Raw genomic sequence first — 14,066 nt, forward strand, 5'->3', positions numbered from 1 at the left:
AAAGGACACGATAAACGAAACGGAAAACACAGCGAAAAACATCGCAAAAAAAAGACGCAAACAAACAAGCAAAAAACGCCAAGATAAAGTAAGCGAAAAACGCCCCGAAAAAAATCGGCAAAGAAAAACGCAAACAGCGCACAAAAAACGCCGGGAAAAACGACGCAAAAAACAACGTGCAGGGAGAGGTAAATCTGCCGCAAACTTCAAGACGGAATTTTGAGGCAGATATTGTTCCTGCCAAAAAACTCTGTGTGAACATAGCCTTAGTGGAGAGAGACATGAGATAGAGGGCGGACAAGGGTTAGGGTATGTTCACACGAGGGCGTCCGTAACGGCTGAAATTACGGGGATGTTTCAGCCTGAAAACATCCCCGTAATTTCAGCCGTAACGGCATGTGCAGGCGCTTGAACGCCGCGTCCATTACGGGCGTAATTGGCGCTGCTATTCATTGGAGTCAATGAGTAACGGCTCCAATTATGCCCAAAGAAGTGACAGGTCACTTCTTCTACGCGGGCGTCTATTTACGCGCCGCCTTTTGACAGCGGCGCGTAAATATACGCCTCGTGTGAACAGACAAACGTCTGCCCATTGCTTTCAATGGGCAGATGTTTGTCAACGCTATTGAGGCGCTATTTTCGGACGTAATTCGGGTCAAAAACGCCCGAATTATGTCCGTAATTAGTGCGTGTGAACATACCCTTAGGGTAGACACGAAGAGGTTTATAGACCTGAAAAGAGAAATAAAACATAAATGTGAAAAACATAATGGGGGGAGAACATTTGCTCACCATCCTTCAAGAATGTCAGCAAGGAGACCAGTCCAGTGAAGGAGGTCAGCGGGGAGGAGCAGGGACAGCTCACATGAACTCTTGGAAGGTACGTGCACGCTCATTGCAGCCTGCAATGAGCGTGCACGTGAAAAAAGTTTCATCACAAGGAAAGATCAACAAACCAGAGCTGAACTGCATGTAAACAAACTGTGCTGAATTCAAAGAAGAAATGTGTTAAGTAGAATTATTTTTTTTTAAAATAATGCTTTATTTAGTTTGTCTGCATCAGGGGTAATGTATGACAGAGTTTTTGAAAAAATTTTGGGATCTCGGACAACCCCTTTAAGGATGGGTCACTTTATGCGGTGCTCCACTTGGTACCAAGTCATGCTTAATAAACATGTATGCACATGTGACTACAGATTTATAGATGACCTAAATTACATGTAAAACTGCACAAACAGAATTTCCACAGCACAAAAAAAAACATTCAATGCCCTTGAGTCTCAAAGAGTTTAGTACTTTCACATTAACAAGTCCACTAATGAGCACAATCACAATCGCCTCTTGTAATACACCTTGTAATAGAGAATTATGTGTGAAGTGATGCATGAAAACAGCACAAGGTGACCGCTACTCTGCTCAGTTCACTCTGCAGTAACATGGAATATGTGAATCGGGGCGGATACTTTTTCACAGCACAATTCTTTAAGGATAGGGGTACACCTTGACTTTTTGTAGCGCTACTGATTGATTTTAACTCTTGAGTGACAGCTGCAGTCCACAAGATTGCATGCAACTCAATGTATTCCTTTGGACTGCAGCTGTACCTTAATAGGTAAAAATCAATCAGTAGAACTACAAAAAGTCTAGGTGTAGCACTGGTTTTAAAAGATGGCAAACTTTATAGGGTTCCCTATTCTGTACAACAGATTGCAACGATTCCTGAATCCTGCTGATTAAATAGGTCTCTATACCTCAGGAGTGAGAGATTATCTTCGTAACACCCAAGTATAGTTCAGATATAAGTTTAGATACAAGGCTGAGTGCCCTTATCAGCCAGGATGTGACTGACTACCAGGGAAAGCTGAGCGAATGAAGGATCTGCTGGGCGACCAAGTGACAGAAAAAGTGATCCTATGAGGCTTATATGGCCGACAACCTCTTTCTATCTACGACTTCCTGTCCCAATAGCTGTAGGCAAGAGAAGTCTGGGGCACCAGCAGCAGAGAGTGCCAGAGAAAGATTACACACAGTTACTGACATAGCTGTGTGCAAGAGGGGGTTATGGGGTGTCAAATGCCCCATCATGTCTCCAAAAGGCTTCCTTCCCCTTCCTGATGAGTACTGAAGATCCAAAGATCCTTCCAGACTAGTAAATGCCAATAAGACATTACTATATGTACTGATATTCTGTATAACTGCTGTATAGTGTGGTAAGGAGTCGAGAAGGTACATTGTCTGCTCTATAATGGGGAGGAAGTGCAAAGGCATTAATGGGCATTATTGGTGACACAATGTGGACACTATTTGGCCAAGGTATGGCCCCTTTGGGCACTATATGATTATTTGGGTATAGAATAGCAATCTGTGGACACTCTCTCCAATGTGATGGAGTGGGAACCCACCTCCAGGAACTCATATTGCCCGGATAATCTACAATGGACAACCCCTCTAAGACCATAACCTTTGGCACACAACTTCAGAACTATTTTCCACTTTCCAAGGCAGGTTATAGATCAGAGTCTCCTTCATGAAAAACAACAAAGTGGCCGTTTCAGATCTTGCCCGATAGACCTCAATGGTATTTAAAGAGGCTCTGTCACCAGATTTTGCAACCCCTATCTGCTATTGCAGCAGATCGGCGCTGCAATGTAGATTACAGTAACGTTTTTATTTTTAAAAAACGAGCATTTTTGGCCAAGTTATGACCATTTTCGTATTTATGCAAATGAGGCTTACAAAAGTACAACTGGGCGTGTTGAAAAGTAAAAGTACAACTGGGCGTGTATTATGTGCGTACATCGGGGCGTGTTTACTACTTTTACTAGCTGGGCGTTCTGACGAGAAGTATCATCCACTTCTCTTCAGAACGCCCAGCTTCTGGCAGTGCAGATCTGTGACGTCACTCACAGGTCCTGCATCGTGTCGGCACCAGAGGCTACAGTTGATTCTGCAGCAGCATCAGCATTTGCAGGTAAGTAGCTACATCGACTTACCTGCAAACGCCGATGCTGCTGCATAATCATCTGTAGCCTCTGGTGCCGATGTGTCCTCGCTCGTCTGACACGATGCAGGACCTGTGAGTGACGTCACAGCGTGATCTCTCGAGAACACGCTGTGTCTGCACTGCCAGAAGCTGGGCGTTGTGAAGAGAAGTGGATGATACTTCTATACACAACGCCCAGCTAGTAAAAGTAGTAAACACGCCCCGATGTACGCACATAATACACGCCCAGTTGTACTTTTACTTTTCAACACGCCCAGTTGTACTTTTGCAAGCCTCATTTGCATAAATACGAAAATGGTCATAACTTGGCCAAAAATGCTAGTTTTTTAAAAATAAAAACGTTACTGTAATCTACATTGCAGCGCCTATCTGCTGCAATAGCAGATAGGGGTTGCAAAATCTGGTGACAGAGCCTCTTTAACAAAGATTATAGCTTGGTATCTTATAACAGTACAGGAAAAAACCCAACTGAGAGCTAGAATGGAGACGAGGGAATGCGTGCAAAACCCCTTCAGGGCAAACATGTAAACTATTTTGTAACCGCTAATTACATTTCTGTATGAGATTTTACAAATATATATATATTAATAGCAAACTATTTCAATTGAACTGGATCTGTATTGGGAACCGAAGCAAATGCCTGAGAACAAAGTGAGAATAGAAATTGTTTACAACAAGTTTTTGGACAGTTTCCAGTTGGGTTTTATAATAGAACGTCACTCAATCCTCTACACGTAGCTGTACAATTCACTTATGTGGCCACAAGTACGAGACTTACATGCAATACGGAAACAGTATATACACACACACACACACACACACACACACACATATTTACACAGGGGTATGCGCTGCGGACAACGATAATATTTTACTTTTTTAAAACGATACGATCAGCAGATGAACGAGCGTTTGCTGATCGCTGCCCTTTTTAAACAGGGCAATTGTCGGCAACGAGCGCTCTATGAACGCTTGTTTGCCCAATAATTGGCCAGTGTAAAAGGGCCTTAAAGCTACAGCTTGTGTGTTAGGATTCTAGGCAGATGACTATCTACTGCATTACATTAAAAAGAGGATCTGACATGGGAAAGTTCTTTTTAAACTACGACATTTATGAGACCCACTAAGGCCAATAAGAAATTACTAGCTTAAAGGTGTATTGTCTTCTTAGACATTTACCGCATATCCACAGTATATGCCAGAAATGTCTGAGGTGAGGGTGCCAGAGTTGGCATCTATCTCAAGAACAGGGGTCCCCTACCCCACCAGCCGCCTCACCAGGTAAATGTGGTGCCAAAGTGCAGGAATATCTGCATCTATCAGACATTTATTGCATATACTTTGGCTACGTGATAAATGGTTAAGATGGGAATACACCTTTAGGCTGAATTCACACATTTAGTTTTGAGGCAGTTTTTTATTTAGTCTTTGATGCAGTTTTTTTTAGACAAAGCCAGGATTCGAAAGAGGAGATGTATCAGTCCTTCTTCTATACTTTATTTTTCTTTTTTATCGACTCCTGGGTTTGTGCTAAAAAAAAAAAAAAAAAAAAACTGCATGAAAACCTACACCAAAAAACTGCATGTGTGAATCCGGCCTTAAGACCACTTTTACATGGCAGTGGCAGGACCCACTCCTGCTTTTGGCTTCCAAAAACGGAGGCAAAACACTGACCAAAATATTTGCGTGTGAAAAAGGCCTAAGGCCGCTTTCACCCTGGTGTAAAAGTAGAGCTTTTTTGCGTCCCTCTTACAGACGCAACAGCTGGATCACCTGTGGTTCGTCAAAACGGAAATTAGAGCACTATGCCTATGGTGCTCTAACTTCTGGTCTGACGTACCCCGGGAGATCAGAGTTTTGCGCCTGTAATAGAGTTACAAAAAAGCACCCATTTTACGCCTGTGTGAAAGCGCCCTTACTGGCAGTACAAGGGAGTTCAGTCAACATGGGGACTTGGAGGAGTATTCACAGTTAGTGGAGTGTAGTCGATGAGGGAGAAAATTGGGCTGTAGGTACTCATTGGCATTATAAACCAATATTTATCTGGAAAAGGGATGGCATTCTCTTGGCACTGGTGACATAATGAAGGCAACGTTTGTCTCTATGTGGGCAAAGTGTGGCACTTAGGGAAATGTAGTTTGAACTATATTTTGGGCACTGGATTGCTCTCTCTGGACAATGTACAGTGCCATTTATGCTGAGACTGACACTATAACAGTGTATGTGCATATACTATCTATATATATATATATATATATATATATATACACATATACACACACACACACACACACACTGTATGTATATATATATATATATATAAAACTGGAGGTAAGTGTATGTAGTGGCCGTCGCTACTGTAGCAGCCATAGCGACAGCGACATAGCAGAGCAGGGAGGTATCTCCCTGCTCTGCTATCTACTAGCGCCACTGTAGCTCCCTGAAGGAGTGTAATCCCCATGTGGCCAGGTATTCCGCTCCTGGAGCACTGCTTGATGTCTCTGTCCATATATGGACAGTGACATCAGGGGAAACTCCTGAAGCGGAATCCGCATTGGAGACACTATCACAGCATTGCAGATACTATGACCGGGGATTCCACTCCAGGAAAAGCCAATGACGTCATGGACAGAGAGAACCGGAGCTTCTCCTGGAGTGGAATCGACGGTCACAGCGTCGGCAACGCTGTGGACGGGGATTCCGCTTCAGGAGTTTCCCCTGATGTCACTGTCCATATATGGACAGAGACATCAAGGAGCGCTCCAGGAGCGGAATCCCCGGCCACACGGGGATTCTGCTCCTTCATGGAGCTACAGTGACGCCATCTATACTGGAAGGGGGGGGGGGGTTTGCTATCTACAAGGGAGCTGTGTGGCACTACCTACAAAAAAGGACAACTGTGCTGGAGCACACAAAATACCCAGCTTTCCTGGCTATCAAATAGATGTGTGGAAATAAACGAAGATATAACTTTTATTTAATCTAGCTTAAAGGCTGTGTGGTGCTACAAATCAGGGGGCTGTGTGGCGCTACCAACCAGGGGGCTGTGGGCTGTGTGGCGCTACCAACCAGGGGGCTGTGTGGCGCTACCAACCAGGGGGCTGTGGGCTGTGTGGCGCTGCCCACAAGGGGGCTGTGCGGCGCTGCCCACAAGGGGGCTGTGCGGCGCTGCCCACAAGGGGGCTGTGCGGCGCTGCCCACAAGGGGGAATCTGTGAGTGGGGGGCTGATGGTCTTTAAGTGGTTTCCGCCACTGACCTCCAATTGAAATTAATAGGAGGCAGAAAATACCTGCGGCGCCCGTTTGGAGCTTTTTTTCCTGCGTCTTTTGCATTCGCTTCAACAGCTTAAGAAAAAACACAAAAAAAAAAAAAAAAAGGTCAAACAACGCTGTCAGTTGCTGAAGGAATTTTGAGGCAGATTTTTTTTGCCTTACAAAAAATGTGTGAACAGACCCCAAGAGTGCAGTACTTGTTCTTAGCCGTTTTCGGTCTTTCTCAAAACAACTTTTGGTAGGGGGCCCTGAGGAAATGTTATTTTTCCAGTGCTGCCTCGAGTCAGAAAAGGTTGGGAAACTCTGTACTAGGCTACAGGATCCCGTCAGGGAGCAGCTCAGTTCGTCATGGGAACGGGGCCTAGGTGAGTGCAATTTTTTTTTTTGGGGGGGGGGGGGGCACTGTCTACAAGGGGGTGGCTGTATGGCACGATCTACAAGGGGGAGGTGGGGGATTATGGCACTGTCTACGGGGAGGCTCTATGGCAAAATCTACAGGGGGGGCACTATACTGTGTGGGGGCCACTAAGCGGACATTATACTGTGTAGGGGTACTACAGGTGGCATAATACTGTGGGCACAATTAGAGGACAAAATACTGTGTACTTGAAGGAGTTGTAATATATTATATTATTATTATACTGTATGGGGGCACTAAAGGGGCATTATATATTTTTTTAATGATGGGGTGGGGCGCCGAAAGATCATTTCGCACAGGGCACAATCTATCCTAGGGCCGGCCCCGATTGCTGTTGTCACTTATATGGGTGCTTTATTGAGGGAACTGATTGAGCCGATCTGCATGCACTTACATCTTTGTCCGTGTGAACTTGCCTGTTAACTGAATTCATAAGCACAGTCAAATTAAACATTTTTGGTTTAGAGTAAAATGTCAAAAAATAGCATATAGTATATATATGAGTAACGTGGGGCATGAAATATACTGTGGAAAAGTTAAACTGTTTTGCAAAAAGCACGCCTCTAAATAAATTAGGTGCATCTTTGGCCGTCAAATCTACGCCAGCTAGGAGCGTAAATTATAGTAAATTTGTCGGGCCCGGTGAAGGCCGTTCCCCTTTCCGCCAAGCATTCTAGAAAAGTGGTGTGAGCGACAGAAACATCACAAAAGTCACACATTTTTTCCGCAAATTGCGACTTTTGTGCAATTGGCAACTTTTCTGCGCCAGAGAACTGGTGTAGAAATAATAAATGTTCCCATTAGACCCATAATCTTTCTTGACCATGCCCACTTGAAATGTTACCGATTTCTGATAGAGCATTTCCACCTACAGCCAAGAAAATCACCAGCTGTCATGCAAACCATATTACTTGATATAAATTTGTCATCCGGCTTTCCACACTAGCTAAATGAAAGATTTTAAACTCATGGACTATTTTTACATACTTTAAGTTTAAAGCGGACAATGCATGGTTTCCATGGGCAACTGCTCCACTTTTGCCTTACACTAGTTCTGATAAATCTCTTCCACTGTGTATCAACGTTCAGAAGTGCTGGATATTCGCACAAGGTAATGCCTAGATGGGGTTGACAATCTAAGTTTCCCTGACTTAGGACCCATGCAAACGACTGTAAAAACTCCCGTAATTACGGGCCCATAGACTTCTATTGGCCACTGGTACCTCCCCGTATGCTTACGGGAAGGTGCCCGTGCCGTTGAAAAAGATAGAACATGTCCTATTTCAGGCCGTAATTACGGCACGGGCAGCCCATAGAAGTCTATGGGGCTCCCGTAATTACGGGTGACTACGTGTGTGCACCCGTAATTACGGGAGCATGGCTAGGCGACGTCAGTAAATAGTCACTGTCCAGGGTGCTGAAAGAGTTAAACGATCGTCAGTAACTGTTTCAGCACCCTGGACAGTGGCTACCGATCACAATATAGATAAAGCTGTAAAAAAATAAAAAAAAAATAAAAATAGACGTTCATACTTACCCAGAACTCCCTGCTTCTTCCTCCAGTCCGGCCTACTGGGATGACGTTACAGCCCATGTGACCGCTGCAGCCAATCACTCGCTGCAGCGGTCACATGGACTGCCGCGTCATCCAGGGAGGTCGGACTGGATGTCAAGAGAGGGACGCGTCACCAAGACAACGGCCGGGTAAGTATGAATTTCTTTTACTTTTATTACGGAAAGGGCTGCCCCTTCTCTCTATCCTGCACTGATAGAGAGAAGGGCTGCCGATTAGCGCAGGGCAATTTTGCAGCCAAAAACGGGTGGAATACGGGTGACACTGGACCCATATTTACGGGCACGGGTCCGTAAATACTGGTGCAATACGGGTCGAATATGTGTGACCAAGGACCCGTATTTACGCCAGTATTTACGGGTGGACAAAAATACGGTCATGTGCATGAGGCCTTACTGTACACGTATTAAGACCAATTTCATAGGAAGCCAATTACGCTGGAAGTATGTTTCTGGAGTCTGGGAGGAAACTAGAGTAATCGGAGGAAACCCACACAGACAGAGGGAGAACACACAATCAGATTTTACCCTTGTTCGGATTTGAACCCAGAACCCCAGAGTTGCAGGGCAACAGTGAACCACTGGGCTGCCCTCCCAAACAACAAGAGTCAGTATTGCTTCTGTTAAAGGGGTTGTCCGCCTCCCTGCACCCCCAGCAAACTGATTTTGCCAGGAGAAGCCTTCTCTGGCCAGTGGCCACTGGAGGGGAAATGTAGTGTGCTACATGGTGGCCATTCAGATGACTCTTAGGGTATGTTCACATGCTTAGCAAAAAAAACGTCTGAAAATTCGGAGCTAGCGTTTTTTACGTCCGTTTTTGGATTGGTTTTGTTTTTCTATAGAGTCAATGAAAAATGGGTCCAAAAACGGCTCAAAAAGTGACATGCACTTCCTTTCCGTCGGAACAGAACGCCGTTTTTCACATTGAAATCAATGGCCAGACGTTTGGAGGTGTCCCGAAAATAAGCCGTGTGAACATACCCTTAGGCCTCATCTCATGCACACGTCAGTATTCAGAATTTTGCTTCCGTATTTGGAAGCCAAAACCAGTAGTGGAACATAAACAGAGAAAACCTATAATGGAAAAAGATTTGCACCTCTTCCGTGTTTTGGACCCACTCCTGGTTTTGGCTTCCAAATACTGACGTGTGCATGAGGCCTTACAGAGTGGCTCTCAATTCTGGCATATAAAGAGGGGGTTCCTAACCAAATAGGGCATATGGACAGGAGATCGCTTTATGAGAGAACCCCTTTAAAGCCTAACACTAGGGCCAAACAGAATCATATGTATGCTCGCAAGTGTAAAATCATGTATTTACCGGAACACAATGTTTCCTTATAGAAATATATACATAAAACCTCGACTGTGGCAAACTTTTTGCAACACTTGTAAGTTTGCCGGCGACTTTGTTTCTCATGGGGTAACACAGAGGTAATCTTGTGATTTTTACCATGGCCTGAAACCCAAGGCCCGCTCTATTCGTGTGTAACACCAGTTAACCATTTACTCACATAGGTCCAGCAATCTGAAATATCCAGAGTTAGGCCTCATGCACACGACCGTAAAAACACCCGTTATTGCGGGTCGTAATTACGACCCGCAATAACGGGCTCATAGACTTCTGTTAGCCACGAGTACCTTCCCATTTTCTCACGGGAAGGTGCCCGTGCCGTTAAAAAAAATAGAACATGTTCTATTTTTCTATTTTACGGGCCGTGCTGCTATACTTTATAATGGCAGCACGGCTCGGAAAAGCGGCCGGCTGCCCGTGGCCGGCCGTGCTCTTAATTACGAGTCGTAATTACAAGCACGGTCGTGTGCATGAGGCCTTAGGCGATGTGCACACACAAGATAAAAATCACGTCTGAAAATACGGAGCTGTTTTCAAGGGAAAACAGCTCCTGATTTTCAGACTTTTTTTTATCAGTCACATTTTAAACGGATGTTTTTGGAGCGGTTTTTCTATAGGGTATGAAAAATGGCTCCAAAAACGGCTGAAGTGACATGCACTTCTTTTTCGCGGACGTTTTTTTACATGGCTGTTTTTTAAAACGGCCGCGTAAAAAACACCCCGTCAGAACTGAACGCCGTTTTCCCATTGAAATAAACGGGCAGATGTTTGGAGGCGTTCTGCTTCCGATTTTACGGCCGTTTTTCGGGCAGTTTACGGCCCAAAAAAACACTCCGTGTGAACATACCCTTATTAGACAAGGTCCTCAAAAAACAGGTATCACAGGTGACCACCAGCTCTCCAGCATGAGTAACCTACCAAACAACTCATATCTCCGCTTCCCGGACCAATGAATTATGGGGTAGGGTATGTGGGATCTTGTAGTTCCCACCAGATTGGAGTAAAGTTTTAAGCACTATACTTTCAGGTTTTAGTCACGCCGTGGCTACACGACAACACTTGCTGCGCCACCCTGCGATTTTTCCACTGTACTACCATGAATCATATGTACAAAGCTCAGTGCATCTCCATAAAACCAAACGTTCTCGAAGGACTGCGTGCACCCGTATTAGCAAAGCAGAAATACACCCGACATCGTAAAACAGGGGATCATAATGGACGTGGGAGCTGTGTTCTTAATATTTTCCTCTAAGTTAGGTACTGGATAAGGTTACGGTAATAGATCAAAGTACATTGCAAACACTACAGCATGGCTTACATAGAGTCCACCTAAAACAAAAGTGGACTCACGATAAGAAAATGACATCATTAAGAAAACAATATAATCCAATTACACCCGACTATATCTCCGTAATATAATTTACTCACCAAAACACTAGAATATGACTGCAGATATTAAAAAAAATAGATCTAAGTCACTGACCGTCCCACGATAACTTGTGCATCAGGCAATAAGGATATTAATATGCTGCAGAGGAAGTGATAAAATAAAGCAATTATGGTGCAAGAAAGGAAACAGGCCCAGGTGAATAGACTAGTCCTTCGCAATGAACTAGAATATCATCAAAGTGTTAATTTATTTCAGTAATTCAATTCAAAAAGTGAAACTCCTATATTATATAGATTCATTACACACAAAGTGATCTATTTCCAGCATTTTTTTCTTTTAATGTTGATGATTATGGTAACTGTTAATGAAAACCCCAAATTTGGTATCTCAGAAAATTAGATTAAATAAGCCCAATTTCAAAAATAATTTTGAATACCGAAATGTTGGCCTACTGAAAAGTCTGTCCAGTATCTGCCCTCAATACTTGGTCGAGGCTCCGACTCTGTATGAATTACTGCATCAATGCGGCGTGGCATGGAGGCGATCAGCCTGTGGCACTGCTGAGGTGTTACCAATGCGGCGTGGAATGGAGGCGATCAGCCTGTGGCACTGCTGAGGTGTTATCAATGCGGCGTGGCATGGAGGTGATCAGCCTGTGGCACTGCTGAGGTGTTTTGGAAGCCCAGGTTGCTTTGATATCGGCCTTCAGCTCCTCTTCATTGTTGGGTCTGGTGTCTCATCTTCCTCTTGACAATACCCTATAGATTCTCTATGGGGTTTTGGCCAGGCGAGTTTTCTGGCCAATCAAGCGCAGTGATACTATGGTTATTAAACCAGGTATTGGTACTTTTGGCAGTGTGGGCAGGTGCCAAGTCTTGCTGGAAAACTAAATCAGCATCTCCAAAAAGCTTGTCAGCAGTGGGAAGAATGAAGCGCTGGAAAATGTCCTGTAGACGCTGCGCTGACTCTGGACTTGATATAACACAGTGGCCCAACACCAGCAGATGACATGGCCCCCAAACCATCACTGACTGTGGAAACTTCACACTGGACCACAAGACACTTGGATTGATGCCTCTCCACTCTAATTCCAGACTCTAGGACAGTGGCGTAACTACCGCTGTAGCAGCCGTAGCGGCTGCTAAGGGGACCGTGGCATGAGGGGGCCCAAGCTGCCCGTCGACACGACCCCCCCATGCCCTGTGGGGAGGGGGCCCTGGTGCTAGCGACAGCCACCTACTCATGCAGTAATTGTACCTGCGTCTATAGCACGCAGGTACAAATACATGCATCAGCGCTGAATGGCACCCGACCATTCAGCACCTTACAATGACGCTGATTGGCAGGGCAAAATTACTTGCCCCGCCAATCAGCGCCTTTCAACTAAGCTAGCAGCGCGATGATGTAATCGCGCCGCTTCCGTTCTTGAGAGGCGCTGATTGACAGGGCAAGTCATTCTGCCCTGCCAAATCAGCGGTTTTCAATGGCGCTAGCGGCGCAATGACATTGTGCCGCCTGCGTCGTTCAGCCCCAGCAGACCTGATCAGAAGAGAGCAGATCTGCATTCCCACCGGACGGCGTGGGAACGGGATCATGTGAGTATGTAAAGTTCTCTTTTTTTGTTATAATAAATCTGTGAGTGGTATTATCTACAGGGGGGGGCTCTATCTACAGAAGGGAGGGGGGGGGGTCTATATCCAGAGATGTGGAGGTGGAGCACTATATACAGGGGGAGCTATATCAGAGACACTATATATAGGGGTGGGATATATGTGGAGCACTATCTATAGGGGGAGCTATTTGTAGGACAATATATACAGGGGTGGGTTACCTGTGGGCACTATCTACAGGGGGCTATATGTAGGGCACTGTCTACAGGGGTGGGCTATATGTGGGACACTATATACAGGGGGAGCTATATGTGAGGCATTATCTACAGAGGTGGGCTATATGTGGAGCAGTATCTATAGGATAAGCTATATGTAGGGCAGCACGGTGGCTCAGCACTATTGCCTTGCAGCTCTGGAGTCCATATGTGGGCACTATCTACAGTAGTCTGTTTGTGGGGCACTATCTACAGGGGCTTCTATGTATCTACAGAGGCCCTATGGGGGGGTCACAATCTACAGGGGGGCTATGGGGGCACTATCTACAAGGGGCACGGTGTGTGTGGGTGGGACACAGTGTATGGTACTATTATAATCAGGGACACAGCGTATTGCGCTATTATATTTAGGGGTGTTGAGAATTTTACCTTCGTTTATAGGTGCAGAAATGTTTTTAAAAGTGAGAAGCTGAAGACATCTGAGCGGAAAACTGCAGAAATGTGGCACTACTAAGGGGGGCTGTGTGGCACTATTTACAATAGGGAGGGCTGTGGCACTATCTAATGGGTCTGTGTGTGGCACCATCTACTAAGGGGGGGGCGTGTGGCACTATCTACTAAGGGGGGGCCGTGTGGCACTATCTACTAAGGGGGGGGGGGGCCGTGTGGCACTATCTACTAAGGGGGGGGCCGTGTGGCACTATCTACTAAGGGGGGGGCCGTGTGGCACTATCTACTAAGGGGGGGGCCGTGTGGCACTATCTACGAAGGGGGGCCGTGTGGCACTATCTACGAAGGGGGGCCGTGTGGCACCATCTACTAAGGGGGGGGCTGTGTGGCACTACTAAGGGGGGGGGCTGTGTGGCACTACTAAGGGGGGGGGGCTGTGTGGCACTACTAAGGGGGGGGGCTGTGTGGCACTACTAAGGGGGGGGGCTGTGTGGCACTACTAAGGGGGGGGGCTGTGTGGCACTACTAAGGGGGGGGGCTGTGTGGCACTACTAAGGGGGGGGGGGGGGCTGTGTGGCACTACTAAGGGGGGGGCTGTGTGGCACTACTAAGGGGGGGGGGCTGTGTGGCACTACTAAGGGGGGGGGCTGTGTGGCACTACTAAGGGGGGGGCTGTGTGGCACTACTAAGGGGGGGGCTTTGTGGCACTACTAAGGGGGGGGCTGTGTGGCACTATTTACAATAGGGAGGGCTGTAGCACTATCTAATTGGTCTGTGTGGCA

At 45.9% G+C, this 14,066-nt stretch overlaps 1 protein-coding gene across 3 annotated transcripts in view; it reads right to left on the bottom strand.

Moving 5' to 3' along the window:
• LOC142661264 (uncharacterized) overlaps window positions 1–14,066 on the bottom strand; it is an 84,901-nt gene that overhangs the window by 66,747 nt on the left and 4,088 nt on the right. Inside the window, exon 3 of one of the 3 annotated variants that reach the window (XM_075838651.1) lies at window positions 11,048–11,147. The exons of the other annotated variants lie outside the window; for them this stretch is intronic. The gene's annotated coding sequence lies outside the window, so the exon portion shown is untranslated. The remainder of the gene's footprint in view (window positions 1–11,047; window positions 11,148–14,066) is intronic. 3 annotated transcript variants of the gene reach the window in all.

The sequence above is a fragment of the Rhinoderma darwinii genome, chromosome 9, assembly GCF_050947455.1.
Source record: "Rhinoderma darwinii isolate aRhiDar2 chromosome 9, aRhiDar2.hap1, whole genome shotgun sequence".
NCBI classification, from domain to species: Eukaryota; Metazoa; Chordata; class Amphibia; order Anura; family Rhinodermatidae; genus Rhinoderma; species Rhinoderma darwinii.